Genomic DNA, 19,113 nt, shown 5'->3' on the forward strand with positions numbered 1-19,113 from the left:
TTATGAAGTCATTTTTCAACAGACTCTACTTATTGCTTTCTCTGCAAGATTATCTTACAGAAAAGAGAAAAGCTATAAAATCTTTGAATGAATGAATGGCCACTGGAGCTAGAGATACAAACTAACTCCCTGGAAAAAAAGTCATAAGCAATCAACTAGAGGACAGAGCTGACAAACAGCACTGAGATAAGGAGAGAAACATCACTTCTTTCTAATTACAGGTTCTGATGTTCTTGTGAGCAAACAGGTGATAAGAGGACCATGCTGCACCCTTACACTCCTCAAGCCCTGATACTCCAGTAGAGTGGAGAAGCTCCATTTTAAAGGTCTATAACCTAGCACTGCATTAGCAGTCACTAACACCTCAACTGTTTCTATAGCAACCAGAAAGAAAGTATAAAACACCCAGCTTTACATGAATTCTCTATTACAATGAAATATTGAAGTTGGACAAGGAATTTGGACAAAGAACCAAGCAGACAGTATCTATAACATTAATGCTAATTTTGAATTTACCACCCACATGAAACTGATTTTACCATCAATTCAAATCAGTCATTCACATCAGAAATATGAAAATTAATTATGAGCAATAAACTTCTTTTTTTTTTTTTAAGATTTATTCATTTAATGCATGTGAGTACACTGTAGCCATCATCAGACACTCCAGAAGAGGGCATCAGATCCCATTACAGATGGTTGTGAGCCACCATGTGGTTGCTGGGAATTGAACTCAGGACCTCTGGAAGAGCAGTCAGTGCTCTTAACCACCAAGCCATCTCTCCAGCCCCGCAATAAACACTTCTATTTAGAAAAAAAAAATCACAAAGTTATGCGTGGTGGCACACATCCATCATCCCAATACTCGGGAAGTAGAGGTAGAAGGACCAAATGCTTAAAAGCCAGTTTCCCTGAAATAAAGACTGAGGACAGCCAGAGCTACATGAGACTAAGAGTTGTTTTGGCTGGGCATGGTGCCCACCATGGGCTTTAATTAATCCAATCACTGGATAATCAGAAGTAGGTAGATGAATGAATCCATGATTTTGAGGCCAACCTGGTCTACACAGTGAGCCCGGGACAGCCAGTTACATAAAACCCTGTCTCAAGAGCAAAAGAAAAAAAGAAAAAAAGAAGAAGAAAGAAAGAAAATCCAACTAGGTACTTCAACCAATCACACAAACACATGTACAAAGGGGCTGGCAAGATAGCATTTGTAGCCAGATGTCAATCCCCAGAGCACACATTGTGAAACGAGAGAACTCACTCTCCCAAGTTGTCCTCTGACCTCCATACACAAGCTGTGACATATGCACACCATATCCATGCATTCATATTCTCTTTTTCTGTTAATAAAAAATGGACAACAAAAAATCAAACCAAAATGATCTATGGTATAGCCTTAATAACCCACAAGCAGGATGGTCACTCCTCCCCTTACAGAAAGAATCACAACTCTTACAACAAGAATGTTAGTATTTCATATTATCCTCTGATTCTAGACTATTTATAGAACAGAGAAGTAATTGCTATGTAACAATGTAATTCACATGCCAACAGGAAAAAAATACAAACCAAAACCTGGCACATCTGGAGAGGCAAATCCAACCAGCACACCTGCCTCCAACCAGTTAGGACAGGCAAGTTACAACACTGTCCTGACTCAACTAGGCGTGGCTCCCCAGCCCAGTAGTTACAAAAGCACAGACACAAAGCCTTTAGGGATGTCTCCCTAAAAGGTCTTTCTTTCCAAAGGACCAACTGTCGTTTGGTTCCTAAGAGGCTCTTCCCTACCACTGCCCACATGGTCAGCCACCAGCCAGAGCCCAGGACATAGGCACAATTCTCTCCCCAGTACATTTGGACTTCTCGAAACCCAGAAGACTATCTAAGAAACACTTTCCCTTCCATCCAGACCTTCACTGGTAGTAAAGCTGACTGAACTCAAGAGGGGTCCTATCCACACTTGTGCTTTTATGTCCCCTTCTTTCCCAAGTACTATTCTAAACAGTGGCAAACAAATTTCATGATAAACGTGAATAACAACTGCTTAACCAGGAACTCTTCAACATTTAAATAATACCCAACATGCAACATTGCAAAACCTCTCACTTGCAGGTTACCAGCTAGGCACCCATTTCAAGCATCAGACCCACAATGAATTCAAGAAAAGCAGAACACAAAGATACATAAACTCTTTAAATTGTATGTGATCAGGGCACATCATGTAATGCATGAAACTGTCAAAGAATAAATATTCTTTTGTTTTTTTTTTTTTAAAGATAAAGTTTCTCTATATAGCCCTAGCTGTCCTGAAACTATGTAGATCAGTTTGGCTTCAAATTTAGAGATCTTCTTGATTCTGCCTCCAAAGTGCTGAGATTAAAGGTATGTTGGGGACTGACAAGCAGAGGTCCCAAGTTCGTTTCACAGCATCCACTTCAGAGCACTCAAAAACACCTATAACTCTAGTTCCAGGGGCTCTGACATCCTCTGGCTTCTGAGTTATCTGCACATGTGTCTACCACAAATAAAAACACACTGTAAAAAATTAAAAGTAGAACACTTAATGTACTACTACATCATGTCCAAAACCCAGCAACAAGCCAAACTCCTGCCAACACTGATAATTCAAGCTCCATTATATGCCTTTTGCCCCCCCCCACACACACACACACACACGGGGGGGGGGTGTGCAGATGCACATATACAATCAGGAAGCAGGGAAGCATGTAGGTTGATCTGAAAGGTGGTTAAATTATAAAAACAAATGAAGCCTTCATATACCGTTGGCCATTGAGCATGAGGCAGTACACTCTTGAACCAAAGTAATCTGGTAAAGTCACAACTTTAAATATTTATAATCCTTGACCCAGCAATTCTAGAAATGTAACTAATAGCAAGAACATTTAAGCAAATATACAAATTACTGGTACAGTAAAACACTGAAAACAAATCCATCAGCAACAGACAAGTTACCCAACATATACACTCCATATTAGCATAGAATAGGAGTTGGGGTTGGTTGGTTGGCTGATTATGGTTTTTTGAGACAGGCTTTCTGTGTAGCCCTGGCTGTCCTATAACTCATTCTGTAGACCAGGGTGGCTTCCAACTCAGGAGAACTGCATAGCTCTGGCTCCCCTTTGATGGAATTATAGGAGTGTCCCACCACCAGGCTCCAAGACAGCAATTATTGCACATCTACAACTTGTGCCAACAACTTCAATATAAATATGTGTGTGTGTATATCACAAAATTCCTTCTGTATACTCTATAATTACAGTAAGCCTAATAAAAATATTGACAATGAAAACCAGAAGTAAATTCTCTAGGATTTATAGCAAATGGATTTTTGCTTTTAGTTATTTTTTTATGACACTGGGAGCTGAATCTAGAATCTCACATATAAGTACTCTACCACAGCCCCAGCCTTAACATGCCTTTGCCTCAGTCTGGAATTCCCTACAGTGTCCCAGGCCTCTCCTTGCTCCTCTAATCGGTCTGAGTCACTACAGGAGTTAAATAGAAGTCATTCTCTTGGCTTCACATTACTCTGGCACTCACCTTACAATGTTAAAAAGCATGTGACAGACACTCATAGGCAAGTACAGACTAGAATACAAGATGTAGCAACTCCCTGAAACACATGAGGCTTCAAGAGTGGGGGTAGCAGGCAGAAGCCTAGTCTATGAACAGCTACCAACAAAGTGTTTAAAGCACAGTATGAGCCAGGGTGTGGCAGTGCATGCCGCTATCCAGAACATGGGAGGCAGAAGCACATTGATCACTGTGAGTTCATGGCAGCCTGGCCTACTTATCAGAATTCTAGGCCAGCTAGGGTGACAAGCAAAACCCTGTCTCCAAAAAAAAAAAGTAAAAAGAAAGAGAAAAGGGAAGGAAAAAATAACAGATGGCTAGAGTCAAAATTCAATGGCTGGGCTGGAGAGATGGCTCAGTGGTTAAGAGCACTGACTGCTCTTCCAGAGGTCCCGAGTTCAAGTCCCAGCAACCACAAGATGGCTCAAAACCATCTGTAATGAGATCTGATGCCCTCTTCTGGTGCATCTGAAGACAGCTGCAGTGTACTCATATATATGAAATCTTTTTTAAAAATTCAATGGCTAAGCACTTACCTACAATATGCAAGGCCCCAGGTTCAATTCCCAATACTGCAATGAAGAAAAAAAAGGTGTGGGGGAAAGGGTAAAGTGTGTTTGGCAAACACATCAGAGCTGCAAAATGTCTCTTGTATTTACACTTCTCTTATAGATCTTACAGTATATGGATGCCATCAAAACCTCACTTTCCAGAGCTAGAGATGGCTCAGCAACTGCAGCTATGCATAACAACCTAAAGTCAATTCTCAGGATGCACAAAACTGAAAGTTGTCCTGTGAACTCTATACAAACAAGTGTGCAACACTAAATTAACTTTATTTTAAATAAAAAGCACTTTCTAAAAAGATAATAAATCATGTGCCAGCAAACTAATAATAATCTAATAACTGGTTCATATATTTATATACACTTATAGAATATGTACAAGTGAATACTAATGTCAATACACTGAACACTTTTTTTAAAAGATTTGTTTATTTTATATGTGTGACTACACTGTTGCTGTCTTCAGACACACGAGAAGAGGGCATCTGATCCCATTACAAATGGTTGTAAGCCTCCATGTGGTTGCTGGGAATTGAACTCAGAACCTCTGAAAGAGCAGCCAGTGCTCATAACTGCTGAGCCATCTCTTCAGCCCACTTTCTTTTTAAGGGGGTACAAAGAATAGCTTGGGGGGGGACTTTCTACAGAAACAACACCCCCCCGCCCCCGAGCTATTCCTACTGTACCTAAAATATATTTTCACTGTAGGCGGGTCTGTACTCTGGGAATGAGGAACTAGTTTGCTTCACCAAGGCCACCACCACGCTTTCTGCACTTGAAATCTGACCTTGCTCAAACGTCTGAGTGATGAAGAAATTATGTAGCAACAAAACCAAGTCATCAATCTCTGACCTCAAAGTGCTTGTGTTTTGTTTCTTCAGTTTTTCACAAAATAAAACAAACTAAAAAAAAAAAAAAGTTAAAGGAGCTAGAGAGATGGCTCAGAGATTAAGAGTATTTGCTGTTTTTGCAGGAGTTGGGTTCAGATGGCTCTACACAAATGGTGGTTCACAGCCAGGCGTCAGGGGTCTGACATCCTCTTCTGGCCTCTTTAGGTACCAGGTGCACATGTAATGCACATACATAAACACAAGCAAAACACTTACTCCCATAAAATAAAATAAATAAGCCCAAGGTGGTCTAGAATCTTCCAAGCACTAGAATTACAGTGTGTGCTACCAACCCTGGCACTCAACAAAATAAAATCTTGAATATTCCAAAGATTCTTGAGAATGAAGCCATACAAAAGCTCTCTGGACCTAAGTGGACATTAAATGGCCATGCAACCTTTGATAACTGTATGTTCAAAGTAAAAGGCTAAGGATAGATAGCTCAATACTAAAGCATAAGCCCCTAGAAGTAACAGGAAGGAAGAGGGAGAAGGAACTCACACCAGTATCGACTATTCAGTGAGAGACTACTCTGAGTTACATGCTAGGCTCAAGAAAATTGTGAATGTGTAATCTCTATTTCTTGTTTGTTAATGGGGGAGTATGCAGTGACAAGGTGCACATCTTGCTGTCAGAGGACAAATCTGAGGAAGCCAGTTCTCTCATTCCATCCTGTGGGGTCAAGGACTGAACTCAGATCATCAAGGCTGATGGTAAAGCCCCTACCCACTGAGCTATCTAGTTCATGTTCTGTGTGATTTTCTATCACCTCCACATCCTATTAAGGGACAGCTATATTCACAGGTCATGGAACTTAGCCACCAATGGCAAATATCTACATAGGCAGTCTAAAGAATATCCTGTTGATAATGAATAGGAGTTCCAACTACTCACTAGAATATCTCTGCATGTGTGTTTTATTTACTGGGTTTTGGGGGAATAGAGCATTTAGGGAGTTGTGTCTTACTATAAGGCTGGCCCCAAACTAGTGGCATCCCTGGGACTGCCGGCATAAAGCATTATACCCAGTTTGGATAAGTCACTTTTAGCATAAATGTGAGCTGGGAGTAACACCCACACACCAGGCTATACACAAAGAAAACATACCACATACCACCAGTAAATTACTGCATGTGCTACAAATCTCTCCACTCCCACTTCACACCTACAACCTACCTTCTAATTTCCCCCAATAAGAAGTCCCATTTTCAAAAGTAAAGGCCAGTACCACAATATTAAATATACAATTCCCTGAATCTACTATTTAATGTTCCATAATTGTTTAGGTTTTAGACAACACTGGTCTCAGAGTCTGAGAATGGAGGCAGGTTGTCTCCTTTATATCTTAACAGTCCAGGGATGACTTCATCCCCAGCTGCCAACACTTCAAAACTAAACAGCTTTGATAGGCCCGCTTATTTTTAAGTCGGGCACCAAAAATAATAATAATAATAATTAATTAATTAAAAAAAACAAACAAGCAGGGCAGCCTGCCTCCAGGGCCCTTCTCTCTCCATTCTCACTGTATCAGAGCTCTGTGACTCAAGGGCAACCTACCCTGGTCCCCCAAGAGGATTCAGGAGTCTAAAGACAGCAGTGCTAGCTAGCAACTGTGACGAAATAAACAGCAGAAAGCAAACTCTCGTGGAAATAAGATGTGACATTGTTGGAACAGAGAAACAGTTCTGGAACAGCTTTACATAAAAATAAAGACCGGAGTGCATCCCACAGCTCCTTCAAGAGCAGCTGGCACTTCAGCAATGTCAAACTGCCATATTTATAGTGCCCTCTTACAGTCTGAAAGTGTTACTTGGACTATTCCAGAAAAAAAATTTTTTTTTACATTTTAAAATGTTTAAATTGGCTCAGCAGTTAACATTTGCTACTCTTGCAGAGGACCCTAGTTAGATTTTCAGAACACACAAGAGGCTCGACACCCCCTCTAACTTCAGTATCGTGGGATCCAATACCCTTTCTGACCTCCTTGGACACCAGGTACACACATTCATACCTGCAGGGAAAGCCTTCATACTCATAAGGTAAAATAAATGATTTATTTTTAAAATAAAAATGGCTTATGCCTTTAATCCCAACACTCCAAAGAAGCAGGCAGACCTCTGTGAGTTCTAGGCAAATCTGATCTACAAAGTGAGTTGCAGGACAGCCAGAGCTACTCAGTGGGGACTGTCTAAAAAATAAAATAAAATAAAATAAAAAATATATATATACACACACATACATATGCACACACAAATAAGACTTAAAAGATAACATGCACTGTATGCTGCTGTTTCTCCTGCCTACCGGCCTAGGAGCTGAGTCATTCTGGGCCCAGCAGTCACTGAGGTGTCAACAGTCCCAGTGAGCCACAGCTCCTTACAAAGCCCTACTTGGTTGCACGTGGCAGCAGCACATGCCTTAGATTCCACACTTCAGAGGCAGAGCTCACTATTAAATCCGGTCTAGATTAAATATGTTAAATGTTTCTTACATAAAATATTATGTCCTGCCCCCATTACCATTTTCTCAGACTTACAGAAGCTTTTGTAAAGGCAGAACTCTCTTTCAAGCAAACATTAATTACCTATGTACTGACAAACAGAAATAAAATACAGGAGACAGAAAATACAACTAAACCCAAGATGAATTCACACATGTCTGAATACACAGGGTCTCTATACTCTTTATAACACCTCAGGCTCCTGCAACTACTCAAAGTCTAACACTCATATTTTTGGTTGTGAGCCTAGCCTTTAATGGCTGAGCCATCTCTCCAGCCTGTCTCTACCTCTCAAATGTCTTGGTTTACATTTTGTACTGACTTATTAGAACTTTGTGAGCAAATATCCAAAGTCTCTAACTCCCTACTAACTGTCTTGGACATAAATAAGAGCTCCTAATGTTAACATTTCTGAAGTACACAGGAGGTCCTGCTTGACCACTTTGAGGCTTCTCTGACCTCCACCTGTCCCTTTCCTGAACACTGTTTCCTCTTCTGAAGTAAGCTTCCCATTTTTCCCTCCAGAATGTAAATCACAGACCAGAGCTACTCGAGCCCTTATGCCAAGCAGAGTACAGTGTGGCATACAGAACGCACAAAACAAATAGCATCTAGATCCTTTAGCTTAGGTTGAATAAGAAATTAAGGTTGTTCATTAGTTGTGGAGGAATAACATGAGTACCCAGCTAGGTCCAAAATCAAGTGTCAGTGAATGGCTCACAAAAGTGTTTGTCACACAAGCCTGATGACCTTTAACCTTAGTTGATTCCCCAGAATCTACAGCAGGAGAGAACTGACTTCACCATCCATGCACCTCACACAAATGCACATAGTAATAAAGTGACAGGGAACAGAGCTCAGTGCTGCAGACATGCTTCAGCTGGCTTTTAGGATAGAAGACTGTAAACCATCTGGCAGAAATGAATATATCCTAAAGAGACATTTTCACTATCAAACTAGTAAAACAATGGACCTTGTGGTGGTTTAAATGTAAAGTGTCTTCACAGGCACTTGAATCTGAACACTGAGTTTTCGGCTGGTCATGCTGTTTGGGGGGGTTATGGAACCTCTGGGTCTAACCTTGCTGGAGGAAGTATGTCACTAAAGACTAACTTTCAGAATCTATAATAATCTCACCCTACTTTCTATTTTTTCCTTTCTGCTTACTGTGTGTGGATTATCTCTCTGCTCCCTGTTCCTGCGGTTATGCCACGCCTTAGCTGTCATTATGGACTAAGTTTCTGGACCCACAGGATGAAGTAAACCTTTTCTTCCTTAAGGAAGATGATTCTCTATGAGTTTGAGAGTAGCCTGATCTATACAGTGAGTTCCAAGGCAGCCAGGGATATGTACAATAGACTGTCTAAAAAAAAAAGAAGACGAAGAAGAAGAAGAAAAAGAAGTGTAAGTGGGGCTGGAATGTAGCTTAATTCATCCGCTGGTCAAGTGTTTTCCTAGTGTGCATGAGGCCTTGGGTTCAATTCCCAGTACTGCATAAACTAAGCATGGTGGTGCATACCTATAAAACCAGCACTACAGAAGTGGAGATAGGTAGGAGGATCAGAGTTCAGGATCATCTACAATTACATTGAAGCCGATCTGGCATAGAGACAATGCTTCAAAACACAAATGGGAAAGGAGCAAAAATAAAGGACTGGAATAGTATAAATCAGGAGTAAAATGCTTACCCAGCATGCCCTGAGTTCAACACACAATACCACCACCACCCAAAAAAAAAAAAAAAAAAAAAAAAACCAAAGGGAGGAAGTAGGCACCACAGCTGAGAATGTAGCTAAGAAGTAAAAGTAAAGTAGAGCCCTTGCCTAGAGTCCACAAGACCCATCACTAAGAAGAGAAAGGATCATTCAAGTTTACCAGAAGCAGGATAACTGCTTTGTGTATAAAGGCTCTCTACATGTAATCTCATTAAATGTTACTTCTGTCTAAACTAATTAAGCTGTAAGGGAATGCACAGACCAATTACCTAAGTTTCACACAGAGGGCTAATGAGATGACTCAAATGGATAAAGGTGCTTGGTATCAAGCCTTAAGTATCAATCCCCAGAACCCACAAGTTCCTCTGAAGTTCACACATGTGCTGTGATATACATACACCCCACATACCTTAAACACACACACACACAAATGCTGAGTGAAGTCCAGCAACACAGACCTGTAACCCCATACTCAGGAGACAGAGAGCAGACAGAACTGCAAAATCCAAGCCCTGGCACAAAACACACCCAATTTTTGTCTTTAAAAAAATTTTTTTTTTAATGTCCCAAAATTTCTACAAAGGGTGCTAGAGAGATGATTGAGCACATTTAGGAACACAGTTTTCTTCCAGAGGACCGAAGTTCAATCCCAGCACAGACGAAGATGGCTGACACCACTATCATCTGCATTCACACACACACAATTAAAATTGGGGGCCCAGAACCACAAGCAAACAAACAAAGCATAGCACTAGCACATTCATTAAGCTCTGAAGGGCATGAGACAAGCAAGCAAATCTGTGAGTTCAAGGCCAGCCTGGTCTACAAAACAAGTTCCAAGCCAGTCAGATCCTGTCTTATACCACTTCCCACACTATACACCAAAAAAGGGTAAGGGGAAGAAAACATATCCTTCACAATATCTAAACACTTATATTCTGAATCTTGAGGTTCTGGAGTAATGACAATGCAAGTTATCAATAATTTTTCAGCCTCCTAAAAGTTCAAGTTTCTTCTATGTAACCACCAGAAAAGTTTTCCTTGCTCTACATATCTTTTAGCCAGCCATCTTGGTGACTACTTACACATTAACAGCAATAGCTATTCTTCCAGAGGTCCTGAGTTAAACTGCAAGTCCTCACAAGGTGGTTCACAATTGTCTATAACTGTAGTGCCATGAGACCTAAAACCCTTTTCTGGTGTGCAAATGTACGTGTGGAGAAAACAGCCATAAACATAAATAATCATACTCACATGTATGCCTGCATATATATGAGTGTTTTCTGCCTGTTATCTAAGTCTCCATGTACCAAGTGGGTGCCTGGTACCTAGACCACCATCTGTGACCTGGAGTTAGAGCTGTGAGCCTCTGTGTAAGTGCCAGAATCACACACGGGTAATCTGGAGGAGCAGCTAGTGTTTTCACCTCCAGTGATAGGTTTTTAGGTTAATTCTTTCAAAAATGTTGTTTTGGCGGTTTTTTAGGTCTTATTTCCTGTTCTACAGGATGTACAAACCACACTTAAAACATGGTGAAGAGGGCTGGGGGTGCAACCAAGTGGCAGAGCACTTTCCTAGCATGTACAAGGGCCTAGGCTACTCAGGAAGGCAATGGAAAACTACAACATTCTTCTTTTCTTTCTTCTTCTTCTTCTTATTTGGATTCTTTGAGACAGTGTTTTTCTGGGTAGCTGTGGCTGCCCTGGAACTCACTCTGTAGACTGGGCTGGCTTCTAACTCAGAGATCCCTCTGGCTCTGGCTCCCAAGTGCTGTAATTAAAGGTGTGCACCCAGCATAACTTTTTAAAAATCAATTTATTTTTAATTTTTGTGTATGTGCAGTACTTGTGTGTCTGATGCCCTGTGAGGCATTGCCTGACACTGGAGTTAAGGGTGTCTGTAAGCCACCATGTGGGTGCTAAGAAAGGAAAATGTCATTGGCTCCAAGAGCAGCCAATACCCTTAACAATGGACCATCTTCCAGGCCCCAATATTAATAACTTGCTAAGACAAGCAATAAACTTCCTCAGTATTTCTCTTCCTGTTTGAGGAAGGGGAAAAAACAGATGTTTGGTGTATTTTAGATGAAAATCTGCTATAACAGCTATTAAACATTTACAAATTAAATCTCAATTTTGCCCTTTCCTAACATCACCTTTTTGGGAGGAACTTTGGAGTACAGAGGACAGAGCTCATAGACATGAAGAGAGCACAGGATTCAGCTACATTTAACCCAAGATCATTTTCCAAATTTCACTTAGCAATGAGGGAAAATATTTTGTGCAGTCTTGCTTAACCTTGAAGTCTAAAAACACTATTTAAATGGTCAAATGTTTTTGTTTTCTTAAATAAAAAACAACATTTTCTATTAATAAACAGATATATGTGATTGCTTTACAATCATGCCGGAACAAGACTAGAAGCTTTAAGGCTTGGCCTTAGCCAGCCATTGAAGGCAATGCCTTTCAAACAGCACCTGTCCCCAAGGAGATCCCTATTCTGGAGCACCACAGCCTGGGGTTTAGAAGAGCAGAGTCACCCCATGGCCTTGACTATCCACAAAACTTTCAGCTTCTAAACAATCTCATAGATAGATATTTATACTAAAAAAAAAATCCACTTAATTCTTTACTCACAGAATCAGCTATAGAACTGTAGGTTTCTCAAATATAGAATTTTGTATAAATGGTTCAAACCACATCCAAAGGCTCCCTTCTCCTCCATCACCCAAATGATTAAACCAAACAAACCCAGCCCACTTACCAAAACCAAGAACTCCAAACATAATTTTCTTCTCAAAAACAAACTTCTACTCTTAGTACACATCTGTAATGCAAGCATTCAGAAAGCTGTGGCAAGCCAAGCTCAAGTTTGAGATCAGCCTAAATATACAAAAACAAGATCTTAATAAATAAAATTTTTAAAAAAAAATAACTTTTGCCATTGGGTGATGGTGGCACACTCCTCTTTTAATCCCAGAGCTTGGGAGAGTAGGTGAATCTTTAAATTCCAGGCTAGCCTGGTCTCCAGACCGAACTCCAGGATACCAGGATAGCCAGGGAGAGCTACATAAAGAAGCTGTCTGATAAGATAGACTGATGGATAGATAAATAGAACAAAAACATTAAAATATTAAACAATCTCCCACCCCATTTCACAGAGGAATCAGAAATCAATGCCTAGAGCAGGCAGACAGGAGACAGACTTCAGAGCTAATACATCCCAGCCAAAAATTAAAATTGAAATTTAAAAAACATAAGACTATGTGCCCGGAGCTGGAATGATAACTCTGCAGTAAGAGAGAGCACTTGCTGCGCCTACAGAGGACCCAAGTTCAGTTCCCAGCATCCACACAGTGGCTTGTCACTGTCCATAACTTTGGTTCCCAAAAGATATGACTGACACATTCTTCTGACCTCCATGGGCCTCAGGAATGTCAAGAAGTGCACTTTCATACATGCAGACAAACAACCACATACAGATAATAAAAACAAGATTGTAAATATGTATGTATGTATGTATGTAGTGAAAGACAACATGTGCACATACAGACTGACTTGAGGCTTCTCATGGCAGAATGCACCTGTAATCCTAACATTCCACAACTAGAGGAGCAGGAGCCAGGGGTCACCCTGAGTTACATGAGACCTAGTTTCAAAAAGAAAGGAAACCTAAGGCTACAAGGGAGAACAAAAACATGCAACTCCACTATGGTATATTTCCCTCAAAAAAATAAAACAAAATAAATAACCTTCCCCCTTAAATGTCTTTCTCTTATTCTATACCAAATGTGAAACCCACACCCTAGTCCTCAGCTAATCCTACAAAGTCAAGTTTGTACAAAGACAAATGGGGAAGCTGCTGAAGCACATAGAATTTCCAGCCAGTCAAGTTCACAGATCAGAATCATTCATATGCTCCCATATATAGGATTTAAACCAGTGGTTCTTAGCCTTCTTAATCCTGACCTGTAATACAGCTCATGTTGTGGTGACCCGCAAACATAAGTTTTCCTTCATACTTTATAATTGTAATTTGCTACTATTATGAATTATAATGTAAAAATCTGATGATCTTTGGCAACTCCTGTGAAATCAACCCCCAAAGGGGTCATAGGTTGAAACGTGTGCTCTAAACAATTCCACAACTACTTCTTGAACCAATTCTATTACTGTCCTGTGACACTTGGAGCTGGGCAGTGTTACCAGTGAAGTCACTCATTCCCTAGCTTACTAAAGCACACAACCATAACTCTGGAGTTGGGTAAAGACAGGAGCAACACATCAAATAAGTATTACATAATTGATTAAGTTTATTTTTGTTAAGTTCTATGTGGCTATAACAAAATGGGGAAAGATACTTTCCTTAAGAGGGCTGATCAAGAAGTTCTAGTATCTGGGCTGGAGAGATGGCTCAGTGGTTAGAGCACTGACTGCTCTTCCAGAGGTCCTGAGTTCAATTCCCAGCAACTACATGGTGGCTCACAACCATCTGTAATGGGAGCCAATGCCCTCTTCTGGTGTGTCTGAAGACAGCTACAGTGTACTCATATGCATAAATAAATAAATATTAAAAAAAAACAAACAAACCTGAGTTGTAAAAGGAAAAAAAAAAAAAAAAAAGAAGTTCTAGTATCAACCAGACCTAGTTAGTATCTCCCCACTTAAGTAGATGAGACAGAAGGACCCAGGGGACTCAAGGATCTTTGGCTACTACACAAATAAATAAATTTAGTTTTCAAAATAAAAAGATAGCCCTCAGTTGTGCAGTCGGTTCAGAGCAGCTTGGCTATGTAAGAGCCTGTCCAGCTGAGCAGGGCAGCACAGGTCTTTAATCCTAGTTTGAGTCCAGCCTGGACAAGTCCCAGGACAACCATGGCTACAGAGAAACCCAGTGGGAGGGAGGGGAACCCAAAAGAGGGCGGGCTAGAGTGGGAGGGGCTAGGGATCTCAATCAGGAAGAAGCTGCTTCCATAGCTTGCAAACAGCCCTGGAATAAACAGGGTGTGGCAATACATAACAGTTATCCTAGTAGTACCCTGAAAGCAGAAAGATCAGAAATTCAAGGTCATTCTCTGCTACACAGTATGGATATACTTAAGACCTTGTCACAGAAGAAAGGGCAAGACAAGAGAAGAGAGGAAAGGGAGGAAAGAGGAGGGGAAAGAGAAAAGAGCTAGTAAGCACATCAGTAAAAGCATGGGCTGCTCTTCTAGAGGATCAGGGTTCAATTCTCAACAACCAGAAGCAGCTCTCAACTGTCCATAACCCCCACACAGACATGCATACAGGCAAAACACCAATACACATAAAATAATAAATTTCTTAAAAGGAGGGAAAGAAGGAAGACAGAAATCTCATTAAGAGGAACTGAAACATAAAGAGAAGGTAGTGCAGGACTCTAATGTGTGCTTCCTCATCAGCAGACAAGCATGTCACGACAGAGCCCAAGCAGAAAACCTGATCTCCAACCTAAAAATCAGAAGGCATGGTCCCTACTCTTAACAAGAATCTCAACACAAGCTTGTCACAGAATCAAAGTTTGTTGTTGGGTTTGTCTGGGATGTGGGGGTTGTTAAAGGCTTGCATTTTGTTTTGTTCTTTTCCTCTTTTGAATACTACCTTATCTATCTTGGGGCCCTGTGCCATTGAAAGCATGAAAAAGTCAAAGGAAAACATGAGGAAATCAGTTCTCATTACTGTGTAGGAATTGGGAATAAAAGTCGGGTCATCAGGCTTGGCAGAAAGCACTTTATAGGATGGATGAGCCATCTCACCAGCCCTAGTTTTGGTTTTCCGAGGCAAAATCTTGAGTTCACAATAGCCTGTAAATTGCTATGTAGACAACCATGACCTTGAACTCCCCATTCACCAGATCCCACCCCCAAGCTCTGGTGTGAGAATTCACCCACTCACAATAATCATTTTGATGCTTATCATAACAGTATTTGTAGCTCTATCATATTTTTAATATTACTCGAGGAGCTAGGTGTCCAGAAAGCCTGGGTGTTAGCACTTGCCTGTAACATCCTAGCATTGGGAGTGATGGGAGGAAAAGAAGTTCAAAGGCCAGTGTGGGCTACTCAAGACTGCCGAAAAAGAGGTTTTTGGTGTGTTTAAAAATGAACTACAAGAAAAACTGAACAGGATAATTAAATGATAATTTTAAAAATACAGAATAGCAAAAACTGACACTTAAATACAAAGCTGAATTTTAGTCTAGCTTAGCCACCTAAGAATCAGAGTATCTATAGGGATTAACGAGGCAGCCATCAAACTGCATCACCTTCTAGGCCTACAAGGCCTTCCAAGCCAACTATCCAACCGCCTGAGCTCCGGAGCTGAGGACTGACACCCTCTTTCATATAGCATCAAGACCAAACTGAGAAAGCTGAATTAGACAGAAATTCCATTTGAAATTTAAATGAGAACACATACTGAAAACATTTCAAGACAATAACTCCTAGTGATGTGAGTTTATTCGATTTTTGTTTAAAGTTATCACAAGAGCCATGCTGAGTCTCAGAGAGCGGCCTAAGCTGCAGTAATAACCCGCCCCAGCGCGCGGGTACACACGCCATGCATCATCGTTTTCACCTATTAACTAGCAAGTATCTCGCTATTACGAGAAGCTCATCCATTACACTTGCCATTTGAGGGATGAAGGGCCTTACATGGGGTAATGGACAGATCAAAACACTTATTTTGGCAACAAATGCAGATTATTCTCTGAACCAGCATTTACTGATGCTTTCTAATTATGTTATTTAATTGATGATGGGCTCACTGCCAATATGCAAAACAACCCTCCTCTTAGGTATCCAAAGCACACATACAAAGCTTCTAGAAAAAAAAATCTTTAAATACATACAGCATAGTTTCTCTAACCCTGTTCGTACAAAGTTCCTGTCACTGAACAACACTGTAATTATAGCTAACATGACAGCCACTAGTCATCATAGCCCATCTGGTTTAGTGAGGCTCTGCTAGAGCAGCATGATTAACATGGCTAATCTAACAGAAACATGCAAGCTCCAAGGCTGGTACAAAGTTAGACCGGTAAGTGAGACATTCTAGTGAGGAAGTCTACACTAGATGACACTTTAAGGGAACTTCTGGTAAATTTTGATGTATATTGTTTACCACAGGAAGACAAAGAGAAGACAAGAAAGAAAAACACTCCTGAAAGAATCAAGTTAAGGTCAAATTTAGCAGTATCTTTTGGGTTGCTTTTCAAGGAATGCACGAGGCAAGCACAAAGAAGAGAAAAATGTCATAGCAACTTGGCCTTTGTTCCCTCCCATCCCATTCCATTCAGGATGGCCAGCCTATCACATGAGATCCTGCTCTTAAGCGTGAAACTACAGAAAGGAGAACAGCTGAATGGAGTGTGGGGGAGGAAACACCAGCTATATGGAGATCCAATTCAAGGGTCACAATCAAAGTTAAGCAAGGCATTTTTCCGTCTTAAGTATAGCTGCAAAGTGACATCGGAGTGTTTGTGCAATCATTTCAAAAGACACAAACAGAACTCTAGGTCTACAGAGCAGCCAGTGTAGAGAGAGACAGAGACAGAGACACAGAGGGAAAAGTCTTAGGGCAACAAGTACCTTTCTCAGAGACTCTACCATGGAACCGTCTAAATTATACCACTGACCAGGATCGCACACACCAAACACTGTAACCGTTTCGATAGCTTTTTCCACAACCCATTCTCAACTAGTCTTTGCTGAGTTAGTAAGTCTCCTCATCCCCCACAGATGACCCAATAGCCTAAGTAAGACTTTATATACATACAATTGTGCCCTTTTATCTAGTTGAATGGAACGTTAGGGAGTGTTCTCAGGACCACAGAAAACTCACCAAATAGGCACAAAACAATTTTTCTACCTGAAAATTTGTAAAACTACCCAGATTTCCCAAGTGGGTATAAAAGTTCTCATAACTACAGAAACTACTATGAAACATAAGCACTATACACATAACAGCCAGATGTCAGAGCATATAGCCTTACTGTGAACCAACTTAACCTTCACCAGTCTTCCAAACCCCTGTAAGCGGTTATGCTGAACGAGCTATCCAGAAACATAACAAAAACAGAAAACCCTACTGAACACCAGGTAAAGACAAGGCCTAGAGAAAAAAATTAAACTCCACACCAAGCTACATACATAGGAACTGAACCGTACATCCGTCTGTGAGGGGGCTGAATCCATGTGGCAGGACCAACCTTGAACACATGTACACACACACACACACACACACACGGGGGCGCGCGCGCCCGCGCACACACACACACAAACACACACAAACACACACACACTCTCGCAGCTACCGCCTTGCCAGGGGATGATGAAATGAGGAACGGAAATTAACATTTCAGGCAACGTCTCACATTGTTCCTTGAGGCCAAAGGCTGCTCCTGCGGCCGTCGCCTACTCCGCTTTCCTCCCACTCTCCCCCCAGTCCCGCCTTCCCCTCCCCCAGATGCCCCCCGCCGCCCCGCATTCCTGCCCCCACTCGGGCCTGCGCGCCTCCGCACCCCGCAGCTCCAGGTCCCCGGCTCGCCCGCCCCCTCCGGCTCGGCTCGCAGCCCGAGGGCCGCCTGCTCCCATTTCAAAACACGATAATAATAGGGACGCTGGGAATAACAACTACCACCAGCCCGGCGACGGCGCCCCTCCCGAGGGTCAGAGGTCGGCGCCCCGCGCCACTGAGGACCCCAGGGACCCCAAGGAGCTCGCCGTCGTCCTCACAGCGTCCCGGGACCCACTAACGCACCATCGCCCTAGATCAAGGCCCGCCCTCGATCCTCACGGCCGCCCCGGCCCGCCCCGGAGCCCTTCCTCAGCCTCTCACGGCCACTCGACCCCTGAGGCTCGCCTCCGAGCCCGCCCTCAGCCCCTCATGGCCGCTCGCAGGACCCCCGCGGCCCACCGACCAGCCTCTCGCGGCGCACGGCCCGCCCCGGGGCACCCGCGGCGTCGGGCAGCGGAGGAGGCCTGCAGGCCGCAAGGCCGCAGGAACGCCCGACGCCCGCACCGACCACCACCCCCAGGTCCTCGGCGCCTCTCACCCGGCTCCGAGGGCGACGCGGCGGAACGGCGGCGGGGCGCGGGCGCTGCCCATGCAGCCCGCGGCCGCGTTTCCCGGGCCGCGCGGCCCGGGCGGGAAGGCGGCGTCGGCGCGCGGACTGTAGGCTGCGGCGAGTGCTGGGCCGGCGGGATGCAAGCCCGCCCTCGGCGTACAGAAGCTCACGAGGAGCCGCGGCGCTCGCGCGGACACTACTGCGGGGGCGTCTGGCCGCGGACTCCGCCGCGGCGCCTCCCCGGCTGGGGCCCTCGGTCCATCGCGCTCTGTCGCGGGCGGCCTCTGGCTCCAGGACCCAGCGGTGGCTGCGGCGGGCGCCGGCCGCATGAGAGGCTCCCGCCCATTGGCTCGCCGTATCCGCCACCGCCATTGGCCCGCCCCGCAGAGCGGCAGGGGCCGCTTACGTCACGTCGGAGAGGAAATGCGATGCTGGGGTGAAAGGTCTCAGACGGCCTGACGGCTTCCGTAACAGGTATGAGGCGGGACTAGAAAGACGTCCTGGGGAGATTGGCATCCGTGCACGCGAGACACAGGCGGAAAAAGCAGCTAGATTGGCTGCCCACCCTGCCAAGAGGGTGGGTCTTGCGCTACGGAATAGGACGACTGGCCTTACTCAGTGCCGGAAGTGATGAGAACGCGGTCTGGAAACAAGGTTGTTGTCGAAGGAGCCGGAAAGTTAGAGATGTGCTGTACTGTTTGGCCTTAGACTGCGGTCCGGAGGTCGTTTGTCTCCTGTAAGCATGCGTGAGCTTC

The 19,113-nt window shown here is 43.1% G+C and overlaps 1 protein-coding gene across 4 annotated transcripts in view; it reads right to left on the reverse strand.

Moving 5' to 3' along the window:
* ANKRD11 (ankyrin repeat domain containing 11) overlaps nt 1-18,635 on the reverse strand; it is a 150,076-nt gene extending 131,441 nt beyond the window's left edge. For all 4 annotated transcript variants that reach the window (XM_080936808.1, XM_080936809.1, XM_080936807.1 and 1 more), the window contains exon 1: nt 18,347-18,635. The gene's annotated coding sequence lies outside the window, so the exon portion shown is untranslated. The remainder of the gene's footprint in view (nt 1-18,346) is intronic.
* Nucleotides 18,636-19,113: the final 478 nt, after the last annotated feature.

The sequence above is a fragment of the Micromys minutus genome (genome assembly GCF_963924665.1).
Source record: "Micromys minutus genome assembly, chromosome: 24".
In the NCBI taxonomy this organism is placed as follows: Eukaryota; Metazoa; Chordata; class Mammalia; order Rodentia; family Muridae; genus Micromys; species Micromys minutus.